The sequence below is a fragment of the Silene latifolia genome, chromosome X, assembly GCF_048544455.1.
Source record: "Silene latifolia isolate original U9 population chromosome X, ASM4854445v1, whole genome shotgun sequence".
Lineage (NCBI taxonomy): Eukaryota > Viridiplantae > Streptophyta > Magnoliopsida > Caryophyllales > Caryophyllaceae > Silene > Silene latifolia.
This window is the reverse complement of record NC_133537.1, coordinates 171,665,557-171,678,569: the sequence shown is the minus strand read 5'-3', so window position 1 is coordinate 171,678,569 and position 13,013 is coordinate 171,665,557. Positions and strand designations below refer to the sequence as shown.

At 33.4% G+C, this 13,013-nt stretch overlaps 1 long non-coding RNA gene across 1 annotated transcript; it reads right to left on the bottom strand.

The window, feature by feature from the left end:
- Positions 1–497: 497 nt before the first annotated feature.
- Positions 498–2,720, bottom strand: LOC141621646 (uncharacterized). Its single transcript, XR_012532534.1, has 3 exons — positions 2,570–2,720; positions 2,363–2,472; positions 498–682 (listed from the first exon to the last, which is right to left on the bottom strand). It is a non-coding gene; the product is annotated as an uncharacterized LOC141621646 (long non-coding RNA).
- Positions 2,721–13,013: the final 10,293 nt, after the last annotated feature.

Sequence of the window (13,013 nt, the reverse complement as noted above, 5' to 3'; positions counted from 1 at the left end):
CACAAAGAATAAGAAACATCTTCGAGGAAGTACGAGCATTCTTCAAAGGTTGAACAAATCTTCAATCCTCGGCAATAGGCACCAAATCTTGATCTTCATGTAGGTAAGCTCACGGTCATTGATCCAAGGACACAACACTCATTAAATGACAATCAACAAACATGTTAGAACCTAACAAAGAGCAATCACAAAGAGACTACAACATAAGGTCCTAAGTCTACCCATCCTACCCATCTCTCAAGTTTATTATTTTAAGGTCAAGTTATTTATATTGGGGGTGCACAAACGTGCGTCGGGAGCAAATATGCTCTGATACCAACTGTGACACCCTCATTCATTGCGGAAAAATAAACACGTAATTCTAGAATAAAACTGCATGGATATGTTTGTAATAGGTTCATTTGGGTGAAAACCTGTAATTTTAAAACCCGAACTCCGTTATAAAAGTATCCAAATGGGAAGGTGTCAAACATGCAAGGTCTAAAATAAATCTCATAATAAAACATCGCTAAAGTCGCGAAACAAAGTTATACAACCCAAATATGATAAAGGGAGACATATGTCCCTAAAAAGTATATAACATAAAAAGTGTTTAAGGGTCATAATAAAATAAAGCCAATCTAGGTCCCAAGGTTACTTTGCTCGCTAGCTCGTCCATGTACCCCATATATGCATCACCTACCTGTCAATCGCATTTTATACAAATACGAAAGCCACAGTCAGTGAGGAGTAACTCCGAGTTCTCCCAGCCACGAAATGTCATAATTAATATAACATGTAAACATAAGAATATGAATATGAATAACACATAGCCTTAGTATATAGATGCTAGACAATTGTGCTTATCATGTAAACAATAAAACAACACATAGTCCTAGCATGTGAATACTAGACCGACTCATACTACACTATCATGTGAATCACATAACATCCAGGAATCCAAACTCTATCAACCATAGCCGGCTTGCATCTCACCTTCTATGATTCATAGAATCATCAAACAAGAAAGGACAATATATCTAGAGACAGGCATAAGTTCCTAGTACGAAATAATAGTCACTCAGAACTCGAGTCTATACCACGAGGTAAGGTAAACACCCTAGTCCTAAACCTCGCGAGACCTAGCGACATGCGGAAAATACCGCATCCAAGACCCATGATCACACACATGAGTACCCCTAAGGAGTCCACCAAAGGGTTGGCTAGTACTTAAGCTGACCACATACTTCTACGAGTACGTCAGGAGGTCATGCCCTAACTTGGATATAAACCCACCAAGCTAAGACACAAAGGCTATTAAGTCGAACATACACTCGTCAAAGAGTATAATGGCCTATCTATGACGATGGTCTAAGATACCAACACCACACAAGACAAGTAGGACACCCACTTAACCATAAGAGGGGCAAAGAGTCCAAACTTGCACACAAAAATGATCATACACACCCTAGCATATGAAAGGCTACGCAAGAGCATATTCAGCTGACAATCCAACAATATCTCCAATATCAATAATAATCCAAATTCCAGCTAACCAACAAGACCATAATCCATGAGAACAAGCTAAAATGGCAAAGAGGCAACAAGACTCAAGCATAAGGCATCCAAAGCATCCAACAACTAACATGTGAAATGATAATTACAAATATCAAGGCATAACATAAAACATCCAATGACAACCAATCTCACGTCAAAGACAAACCCTCGACCCTAGTCCCGCGACGGGTCATCGGTCAAATCGAGGCTGACCGGTTTAAACCTAGTTTGACCAAACTCGTTCGGTCAATCTGCCCACTTTCGAGTCTTGGCCTACTTTGGCCCAAATCACAAAATTCATTACAATATCATTTTCATGCACTATTCCAATTTCTATCATGTGAAAGACTATCAACATAAGAAAATATATTTCAACTTACAAAATAACTAATTCCACAAAATTCTCGCATAATAAAATAGCATAAATAACCGTCTCACACAAGGGTAAACTTTTCTATAAATTTTATCGATAAAACGACGCCATTTACTCATACGGACTCCGAATTGAGTGATTCAAGTGGCTAAACCACCTAATTTTTCGACGCCGTTCAATCTGTCATATTTTTGGAAATATTGGAAACCGTCTCGGTCTGATACTGACGCGTTCCAGCCAAAACACGGACTTGTCACAACACATAATTCCTCATCCAAATTTGTTCCAAACAATAATATACAAATGGGTAACATAAATTAAATATAAGCATACTCATCTTACTCCATTCATTCATTTATCAACAAGATCATCTCAATTAACAACAAACAACAACAAACAACAAATACAACTACTAATGTGACATTAATTCGTCGAGTAACTCGGAATAGTTACCTTAAGCTAGCAAAGAGACAAGTAATAACTTGAGAAAGCTTCTAAAATCCAAAATTACTCTTCATCTTCAACAACATATGAGTCACCTAACTCATCTTCAAATTCTTCACCTATAAGAACAACAAAAACACAATTATTAAGCTTAAATTCGAAACCCTAAAAAAAGTGTCTTAAACAAAAATTGGGGGAAATGAAAATAAAGCTTACTAGTAGATGAGGATTGAAGAGAGGATTCCAAATATATAATTTTTATGAGATTTGGTGGAGAAATGAAGGATTTATGGTGGATTTAGGGATTGTAAGGAGGATTTTTAGTGGGTTTTTGGTGTTTGAGAGAAGGAGGAGATAGATTGAGTTATGGAGGAAATGAAAATTGGAAGAGGGGACAAATGGAGGGTAGGTGGCCAGCCAAAGACATGTGGAGATGGGTCATTTGTTTACGTTTTGGTTCGTTTAACTTTAAATTAGAAATATTCGTCGAACGCGATTTCCGAGAAAAGTAAAGTTCTTAAACACGATTTTACTAAAAGATTAAGTACTCATATGCCCAATATCCAAACTCGTTTACCCAACGATCGTAAGAAATGGGAAAATCCCAATTTTACGACTTTTATCCGAAATCTATTTTATTAAAGGAAAAGGTTTAAATATAGTTTAAATCACTTTTAAACATCTCTAAACTATCAAAAATGATTACATTTCTTCAAAATAAAATAAGGTTATATTTTATCAAATAATTTTTATTTCAAATAAATTAATATTAAATTAAAATAGATTAAAATATTACTCTTAAAATATAATAAAGGTCTTCAAATTTACGGGGTGTTACAATTCGCTTATATCATATGATTGAAAATTAAATGGTTCAATAAATCTAGTCGACACTAGCTCTTTAATGAGTTTCTCATTTATGTGACCTAATCGAAAAAGCCAAATGTACAAATCATTTGCATCACTAGTTATGAGTCTTTTGGTTTGTATGTTATAGATATCTTTAGTTGAGTTGGAAGTGTCTAAAACATGAATACCATTGATAGAAATGGCTTGGCTCATGGCCAAGTCATTTTCAACAAAATACAACGATTGTTTTGATGGTAAAAGAAAAATCCTTCTATGTCTAACATAGAAGTGGTAATAATGTTTTTAGACAAAGCGGGTATATAATAACAATTATGTAGATTACAACTCAAGGCTATTAGCTAAAACAAGTACATATGTCCCTCTTGAAGTGGCGGCTACCCTAGCTCCCTTTCCTTGTCGGCGATCTATATCACCCTTGTTTAGCTTTTCCAAATTTCCAAACCCCTGTAAACGATTACAAAGGTGAAAACCACAACCAGTATCCAATACCCACGTTGAGATGGAATTATAATTTATATCAATAACAAAGATTTCGGAAAAAATGATACCAAGTGGAGTGATAAGTCCAGCTTTGATATCTCCCAAATACTTGGGACAATTGCGCTTCCAATGGCCATGACATTACAATAATGACATTCTTCGTAAGATTGGGCACCCTTTTTGGTCTTGGTTGTGGTAGTCTCACTATCCATTTTCAATTCATTATCAGGTTTGGGTTTCTCAGCCATCTTTGCCTTTCCTTTAATAATAATACCATTACTCCTTTCAGTTGCAAGGACATTCTTGCTAGAACTCCCACTGAATATAATATTTCTCCTTGTTTCTACAAACAAGGATGCCTTGGAATTAGTGAGATTTTCTTCACAAGATTTTCTTACCAAAGAGGTGGTCATTAATATCGGAGTGGGAGGTGTGGAAGTGGTAAAGTAGCAAAGATGTCCATCCTGACCAAGGCCAAAGCGTAATTCTCTAATCGTATCATTGTCATACTCGGAGGACTTTTCATCGAATGATTGGAGCCATGAATTAATGGTGATTGGTGTAAGAGTATTAGATGAATCCATTGCGGATAAATAACTACAAAAACGGAAATGAAGGAAATAATAAACATCTATCGTTTTTAATAATACTTGTAAACATTTTAAACAAGTTTTAAGCATTTATATAGTGACCTCTACCCAACTATTATAAATGATTCCGAGATCCAAATTCATATCAATTCGGGTACGATGAGCCGATTCATCCCTAATCAATATAACTCGGTGGGTTAACTCTTTAATCGATTATACTTCTAGAACTCTCGGTCGATAAAATTACTTTAATATTTATCTTTAACCCGGAACACATGCGACTACGGTCACGAATACTTCCGTTGAGATCATCCAAATTTCTATGTAGTAACAATTTACTACCCACTTATCCAACGTAACAAGTTTAGCACCCCGGTGTGCTGAGCCTACTTCCTTATGAAATTGGGACTCATGGTTTCTAATATTTTGTAAAGCTAATTCTCAATTTTTATTTAGTAAGAGGTCTTGTCAATTTATTATCTATCACATTTTAAGTGAACTAAAGCGGTGAACTACGATAATTATAATTGACACGGTTGATGACTCGATATGATATGCATGTATTGTTATGGCGATTTGGCAATGCATGCAATATATTAGAATAAATGCAAAGCAATAATAATAATTTCCTAGTATGGCCTTCCTAAAATAGAAAATCAAATAATCTATTACATATTCGGAAACCAACTCCTTTGGTCCCTTGAATCTTCAAGTGGCACGTATCCCAAGAAACACCGTCTTCATCGGAACGCCTTTCCGAATGGCACCGTCTTGAAAAAACTCCATGATTACAAATAATAATAAAAATACAAAGCTATTCCTATTATACATTTGTAATATGAAAAACAATTAAAAATAAAAGTGATACGAGATCACATTAAATTACAACCGAATCAATATTCCCTTTCATTACGGGTAATATTAATTAAAACTAAGGCCATACTAAGATAAAATTACATAATTCAAAAATTATATAAATAAAAAGACATTTAACAATTGAAATATGCAGCATTATAATATGTGTCTATCATGCAAAATTATGTGCCAAATCGCCCTATTTAACTTATATCGTTCATATAACCCGGTTTTATGGAAATAAGTGATAGTAACTTATTAAAATCAAAAATCAATACTTAAATCAAATTTAAGCTCAAGTTAATTATCCTAACATACTTAGGTCTCAAAAATTAATCATCACTCAATTTTTGACAATAATTCAACTTGATGTAATTTTATGCTCATTTTGACCTTAAAATCATAACTATTATGAAATAAATCCAAATTAAATTACAATAATTTCAAAATTTGAATTTTAAATTTTTGAATATTATGGAATATTTCTATGACACTCATAAGGTCAAAAATCATGGTTAAAATTTTCGAATTTATTTTGAGAAAAATATAGTTGCGATTTATCAGTTTTATCAAATAAAACATCTAAAGTATACAAAAATTAATCCAATCAATCTTACAACTTTATATCTTATAAGTGGGATATAAATTCAACCTAAATTAATTTTCTCATGCCATGCAATTCGTATTAACTATTTATGCTAAAATAGTCACTATTTATGTCATTTTAAATCTAAAAGTTCATAAATCATGCTAAATGAATCAAGTTCATTTCAAATTTTACACACAGTGGGTAAAACATGCATGTGACAGCATATTAAAATTTCATGGCCCGTTTCGAAGTTTAACTATATTTAACCATTTTACCTCCTTTTAATTCATTTTTATCTCATAAAAATCATAAATCATGCAATATTAAACACATTAATAAGAAATTTTACATAAAATAAGTAAAATATGCATGTGAGGTCATATAAAAACGTCAAGGTAATAAATTAAGTTTAACCATTTTTAGTCATTTAACCTCCATTTATACCATTTTTATCACATAAAAATCATAAATCATGAAATATTAATCACATTAATACGAAATTTTACATTCAATACATAAAATATTCATATGAGGTCATACTAAAAAATCACAGCCAGTAGTGAAGTTTAACCATTTTTAGTAAATAAAAGTTCATTTTACTCATAAAAATGTAATTATTTCACTAAAAAACATTAAAATGAGCAATAAAATACCATAAATCATAAAAATGACCTAAAAATATTTTAGGACCATAATATATAACATGCATCATGATTTCGTGACTTACTCTTATAAATCACAAATTTTTAGTTTTAATTAAGTTACTAATAACTCGAAAAAACTATAAATCGATTATGCATGCAAAATCCTATGCTCTGATACCAATTGTTAGGTTCATATACCTATTATTAGACTCTTCTAATAGTGAACAAATTAACATTTTAATTATTAGTTCTTTAGATCTAGTGCATGCATAACTAAATAAGAGATTAATAAGAAAAACAATGTCCCTTACATTGTTATATGGCTCGAAAATGTGGGCACAAATAAGGTCACCTTCCTTATTTGTTCTTGAGCTTAATATGATGGATGATCCTCCAAAATCCCAAAGTAGAGATCCTCCTTTGATTGCACCCAAGACAAATCCCTCAAACTAATATATTAATTAACTAGATTAATACACTAGTATCCATAAAATGATTCTAATAATATTCTTATTACTACACTAGTAATTTAATATTATATTTATAATTTATAAGGTTTCTAAACCATTTTACAGAGAGTTGTGAGAGAAGGAGAGAAATGCATGTAGAATGAATAATATGTTAATATGAGAACAAATTCTCTTTAAAAGGGAAGAGGGGGAACCGGTGGGGGTGATGGCAAAATGCCAAAGAATGGCATCTCCTTTTTGCTCTTGGTCTTTACAAAAAATAGGATGTGTAAGACTAATTAGAGTAGGTGTATGGCTAGTAAGGAATAGCCATAATTATATATATTTTATCACATAAAATAATATCACCCACAATCCACTACTACTCCCTCCATATTTCGGTCATTTGTGTAAAATTGACCTCCATTTTATTTTGTCAATTTGTCACTTGTCACACAATATGTTACATGTAGTATGTTACATGTGATTAATTAATTTAATGCATATTTATCAAATAAATATTATTTTATAAATTAATTAATTTGCATATAACAAATTGACTAGTGATTCTTGATCACATGATAAAATGGGTCATATAATTATAATTCACAACATATTGTAATTATAATTAACCATTCATTCTTATCTCAATTGTTTCACAAACAATAATCCATTTTAGTAATAAAGTATTTTAATTACTAAAATAAATCTTATTTAATCAAATTACAATAAGATATAAATATTCCCTCTCACAAATTGAATTGTTCAATTTTAAAGAATTGATTAACTTGTATCGTTATACAATTAATCAATTTGTCTATTAAGGGAATTGTCCTTTAGGTGTGACCTTAAGGGATCAACTGATCACCACCGTCAAAAGACAGTAATGTCAAACTCTAGTTAGCCAATCATTACTGATTAATGATGATCAGTTGACTATATAAATGAATCATCCCTTACGTATTCTTAATTTGAGATTTAAACATGTGATCGCACTATTGTTGAGGACACATACTCCAACAATTCTTTGCTGGATGGAAATCCGGGCGTCCTAGCTTCAAGATGGGCGTCCCATAGATCAAGACGGGTGGGCTGACTCCAAGTCGCGCGTCCCTATCTGCTCATCCAAAAGAATTTTTGCACTGCCACGAAATCGGGGCGTCCTAGCTTTGGGATGGGCGTCTCATTGCTCGAGACGGGCGGGCCGACTCTAGGTCAAGCGTGTCCCTTTGCGTTTACAAATTTTTCCAAAAGGCATAAGACGCCCGACTCCCATAATGAACCGCGCGTCTCCCTCCCGTGCCACACTTCTATTGCTACAACCTTTCTTTCCTTTCCTAATTTCCACCAGACATATCAAGCCACATCAACTCCTCTCACTTAGTAAACCCAAAACCCCCTCACAAAAATACAAAATCACCACACTTCATGCTCAAGAAAACAAATCAACGTCTCTAAAATTTAACTCACTCAATCTAGGGTTTTCAAAAAAGCAAAGAGATCTACTTTAGAAGGTTTGATTTCACTCCCACTCAATCACAAACAAAGTCCTTAACCCACATCAAAATGAAAACACCAAGAAGGTTTACAACCATGGAACAAAAGAGAACAAGGATCATTGGAAGTTCTTCAACATCACATATCAACACAAGGAGGAGAGAAAATGAAGAAATTATTGATCTTTCAAGACTTGGTCAATTCTCTCACATTGAATTTGTTAATGATGTGCAAAGGGTTATCTTCCACCGGCTTTTGGGTAAGAACATCCTCCCAACTAAATTTGTTTGTCATGACACTTTGCGAAAGCTAGGGATTTACCATCAAACCGAAGCATTGTTCGACTTGTTCGGACTCTCTACCATGTTTCTGAAGGAAATGTAGATTCATATACATAAAAACATACTCATATATGTCTAAACTAATTTGTCATAAAATTAAATACGGATTTTATGCATGCAAACAATATAATAAAATAGAGAAGAAATCACCCTTACATTGTAATTTCGGTTCTTATGGGCACAAGTGAGTCCTCCTACTCACTTGTTCTTGAGCTCTCCAAATGGAAGAACAAGGATTCAAGAGTAGAATCCCTCCCAAAAGCATATACCCAAGGAATACATCTTAAAGACTAAAATAATATGATCTAGTATTAAAATTAGTCTTACTTAAAAAATGACACAAAATGTTTTTGTACTCTCACATATTTCGGTTGAGAGAAGAGGAATTATGTGATTTATTTCTCTAGAAATCTCATAAGATTGTAGAGAGCATTTTATGAATTTTCTTACACTAGAAAATTAGATGGGAAGATTGAATGAATAATGAAAGAGAAAAGCTCACTTCTCTTTTCATGTGGAGTGGCCGAAATTTCCTTGGGTAGAATGCCCAATGCATTTCATTTTTGCTCTTCTCTAAAAGGTAGGTGTGCAAGGCTACTAATTAGACTTTAATAATTATGTTTTCTCTTATTAAAATAATCAACATAATTATTCCACACACACTCCTTCTAATTTTCTAAGACATACAAGATAAAATGGAAGGTCCATTTTATTTTGTCATTTGTCAATTGTGACATATGTGATATGTTACTTGACATGTGAATTTGTAATGTATTTTTAACATATTAAAAATCAACATACTCATAAAATATGTCATTTACAAAATCGACTAGTAATTCGTAATTACTTGTACCAAAAATGTTTCCAAATTATAAACTACAACATTCTGTATTTATAATAATTTATTCATTCCGATTCAATTGTTTCTGTAAACAATAATTTCATCCAAGTAATAAAATAATTCGATTACTTAGACCGTGTCTTATTTAATCACATTTACAATAAGATACGTAAATTATACTCACAAAATCATCCGTCAATTTTAAGCAATTTAATTAACTCGTATCAGTATACGATTAATTAAATAATCAATTAAGAGTATTTCCCTATAGGTATGACCTAAGGGGATCAATCGATCACCACCGTCCGCACGACGTGAATGTCAAACTCTAGTCACCAATCATTACCGATATGTGTGGACCAGGTTGATCGTAAATATTACATCCCACATGTATTCTTAAAATGAGATTTAATAATGATATTTAAATCATGTGATCGCACTATTGTTGAGGGCACATTTCCCAACAATCTCCCACTTGTCCTCGACAAGTGTGCGTCACCAATTCTCTTGTCCTATTACTATCTCCCACTCAATGCAAGGTGTCTTTCGGGTCGTACTTGCAAGTGATCATATCAAGAATGGTTTCCTCGATCCGGAGAATAACGATTGACCGGATTTATCCACTCGGATACCTTCCGAGCGTGGCCACGCATTTCCAGTTCATTACTCCTCGAGTGGCCCCGAGATATTGTTTTAACCCGACAAGGGGATGGACAATTCCTATCGCACTCATTCCTTCGACTAGCCACAGCCATCATAACCCAAAATATGCCCATTTGACCCCATTTACGAAGGTCGTAGTAACACAAATCAAAGTTAATCTGAAACTGAGCCATCTTAGGTGAATAGTCTTTAGTCAAAAGAATCGACTCATTTGAATACTATAGCAGCTCTCGCCACGACCAGGCTACATAAATTTACCAGAACTCTATAAGCGGTCATTAGGCCCGACAAAAAGTTCCTTAACAGTCTGCCTATGTGATCGACTAGTCATCTCACATGACTCTATGGCATTTGAACTTGCCATCAATCGCATCACATTCTAGTCATTTCGAGACGTCACCTCATACAAGTGACTATGGGCGAATACAATGTTAATCCGTGTTCACTTTAACGGGGTTCAATTGTCACTACAACCCGTTTGGATGTAACAAAGTGTAAAAGGAGTTTTTAAAGAAAAACTCGAACGACAAATGCGATTATCACATATGAATAGTCAATGCCTGATTACTATTTCATATTCTATAATCTAATTTGATCTTGCATGTAGTTGTTCATTTCAATTCAATTGAAATGACATGACTCATCATGTTTAGCCTTTGAGAAGGCTTTGGTTAGTAGGTTTTATCAATTTCTTGTACCTTACTCAACCTTACTACATACTCGCTTTCCTTTGTAATGTATACATTTGCATCACAAAACTTTCTGAGTACGTGTCGAGATCCAATCAAGACATAGGTCCTCTAGCCTAAGAATAGCTCCCACTGGTTTCACAGTGTGCGGGACTCATCCTCTTGCACATCTCATGATTGCAACTGTACTCAATTTCCGTTATATATATATCTCTCATTGTTCTTTATTGCCTAGAACGATTCTAGAAAATCTACTTCTTAATTATCATAGCCACAATGGTATCTTAACCATCCTAATGTGTTTTGATTATGGTTTTGTCAGAAACCATGCGCAACCTCAATTGTCAATTGTCACTTGTGTAACACCCTTACACAAAATTGCATCATAAACACTTTGCTTTACTTCCTTAATGCTTCTGCAAGCACTTAAGGGTAATCTTTATATACTAGGTAAAGATTACTTAAATTCGATTTTGAAAACAATTCATCATACTCAAAGTATATGAAGTGTTATACATCATTACTCATTTAATTGATCCGCAAAAGCAAATGGAATTAATCAAATATGTTCAAATTAATTGAACTAGTCATGAATCTTATCAACATAAGACTTCTTACTGACGCTAATATCATGTGGATTTATCTTCATAAATCCGGATATTCAAGATGTATTATAATACTCCAAAAGTCTTAAATCATTCTCAATGATCAATATGTCATCCACATATCGGACTAATTAAAATTCCGTAACTCCCACTAAACTCCATGTATAAACACAACTTCTCGACTTATCGAGAAATGTTTTATCACATGATCAAAATGTTGATTCCAACTCATTGATGTCCTACTTAAGACCCTCTCTTAAGTTTCACATTATCTTAGGATTGCAAGAATCTACAAAACTCATGACATGTATTGAATACATTCCTTCTTTTGAAGAAGCGGGTTTTAGATTTACTTGCTACGTATTTCATAACCTCATAATGAAACACAATCCTTAAGAAGATCCAAATAGACTTAAGCATTTCAATTAGTGCAAAACCCTTTGCAACCAATCTTGCATTGAAATATCTCTTTATTAGTGCAAAAGCCTTTGTCACTAATCAAGCCCTTATGTTTCGGATTTTCATGGCTCTAAGCCTTGTATTGAGTTGTGACTTAAACACTCTTATGTAAGTCATATGTTCATTACTTTCCAGAAGTAATCAACTTGAATCAAACAATTTCTTTGTAAGTTATAAGCTCTTTACTTTCTTAAAAGTAGCATGAATTCATCATTTTTGACAAGTGACGAATTTAACCTCCTAGGTTTTAAAGAAACAATGTCTTACACAAAACGTCTCATGTAGCCAAGAAGGACCAGTTTCTTGCGACATAACATTCTCTGTGGCATTCTTTGTGGCTCTTGAATAATTTCTCCCACTCTGTCTTCTAAAATAAACTTGTATTTTAGAAGAGACACTTCACGAGCCGCAAACCCGTCGTATTCGTGATAATTTAAGAGGGAAAAATGAGCATTTGTTTCTTGTGAAAACTTACAAACATGGTACCCTTACCATTTCATATCACATATGATTCGATTTAGTGGAAAAATAATTTAGACAAAATGATAAAATCCCCAAAAGGATCAAGTAACTCAAAGTAACTTGATTGAAGTCCAAATCATATTGAATAGCGTTTGAATTCTTATCCATCCACACATTATTTCATAATGCGTGCTAAGAGAGATTAACTTGTGATACTATATCACATGTCCTTTGGCTTATATCAAAGTCTTTACTTTGATAATCCCATCGCGACTAAATCGTGATTCCTTGAATTCTTGAACTTCTTCAAAGATTTCTCTACTTACCTTATTAAGTGAACACACTAGTGTCAACTTAAATCGTTGGTAAAAGATAATGATCAACCTATTATGGATCAATGATTTATTACCTCGATCTTCTTTTCAACCAAAAGGCACGAGACATCTTGCTTTGAATACAAGATACGCATATACCATTAACAATCTAATGGTTTCAAGAGTACTCGATAACTCTTTGCGTTCATCATTCCATAAATTAAGGTTTAATCTTGGGTTACCAATTTGAGTCTTACATCATCTACATGATATATCATTCTAGTTTGGTTTAGAATATATTCACCTTGATAA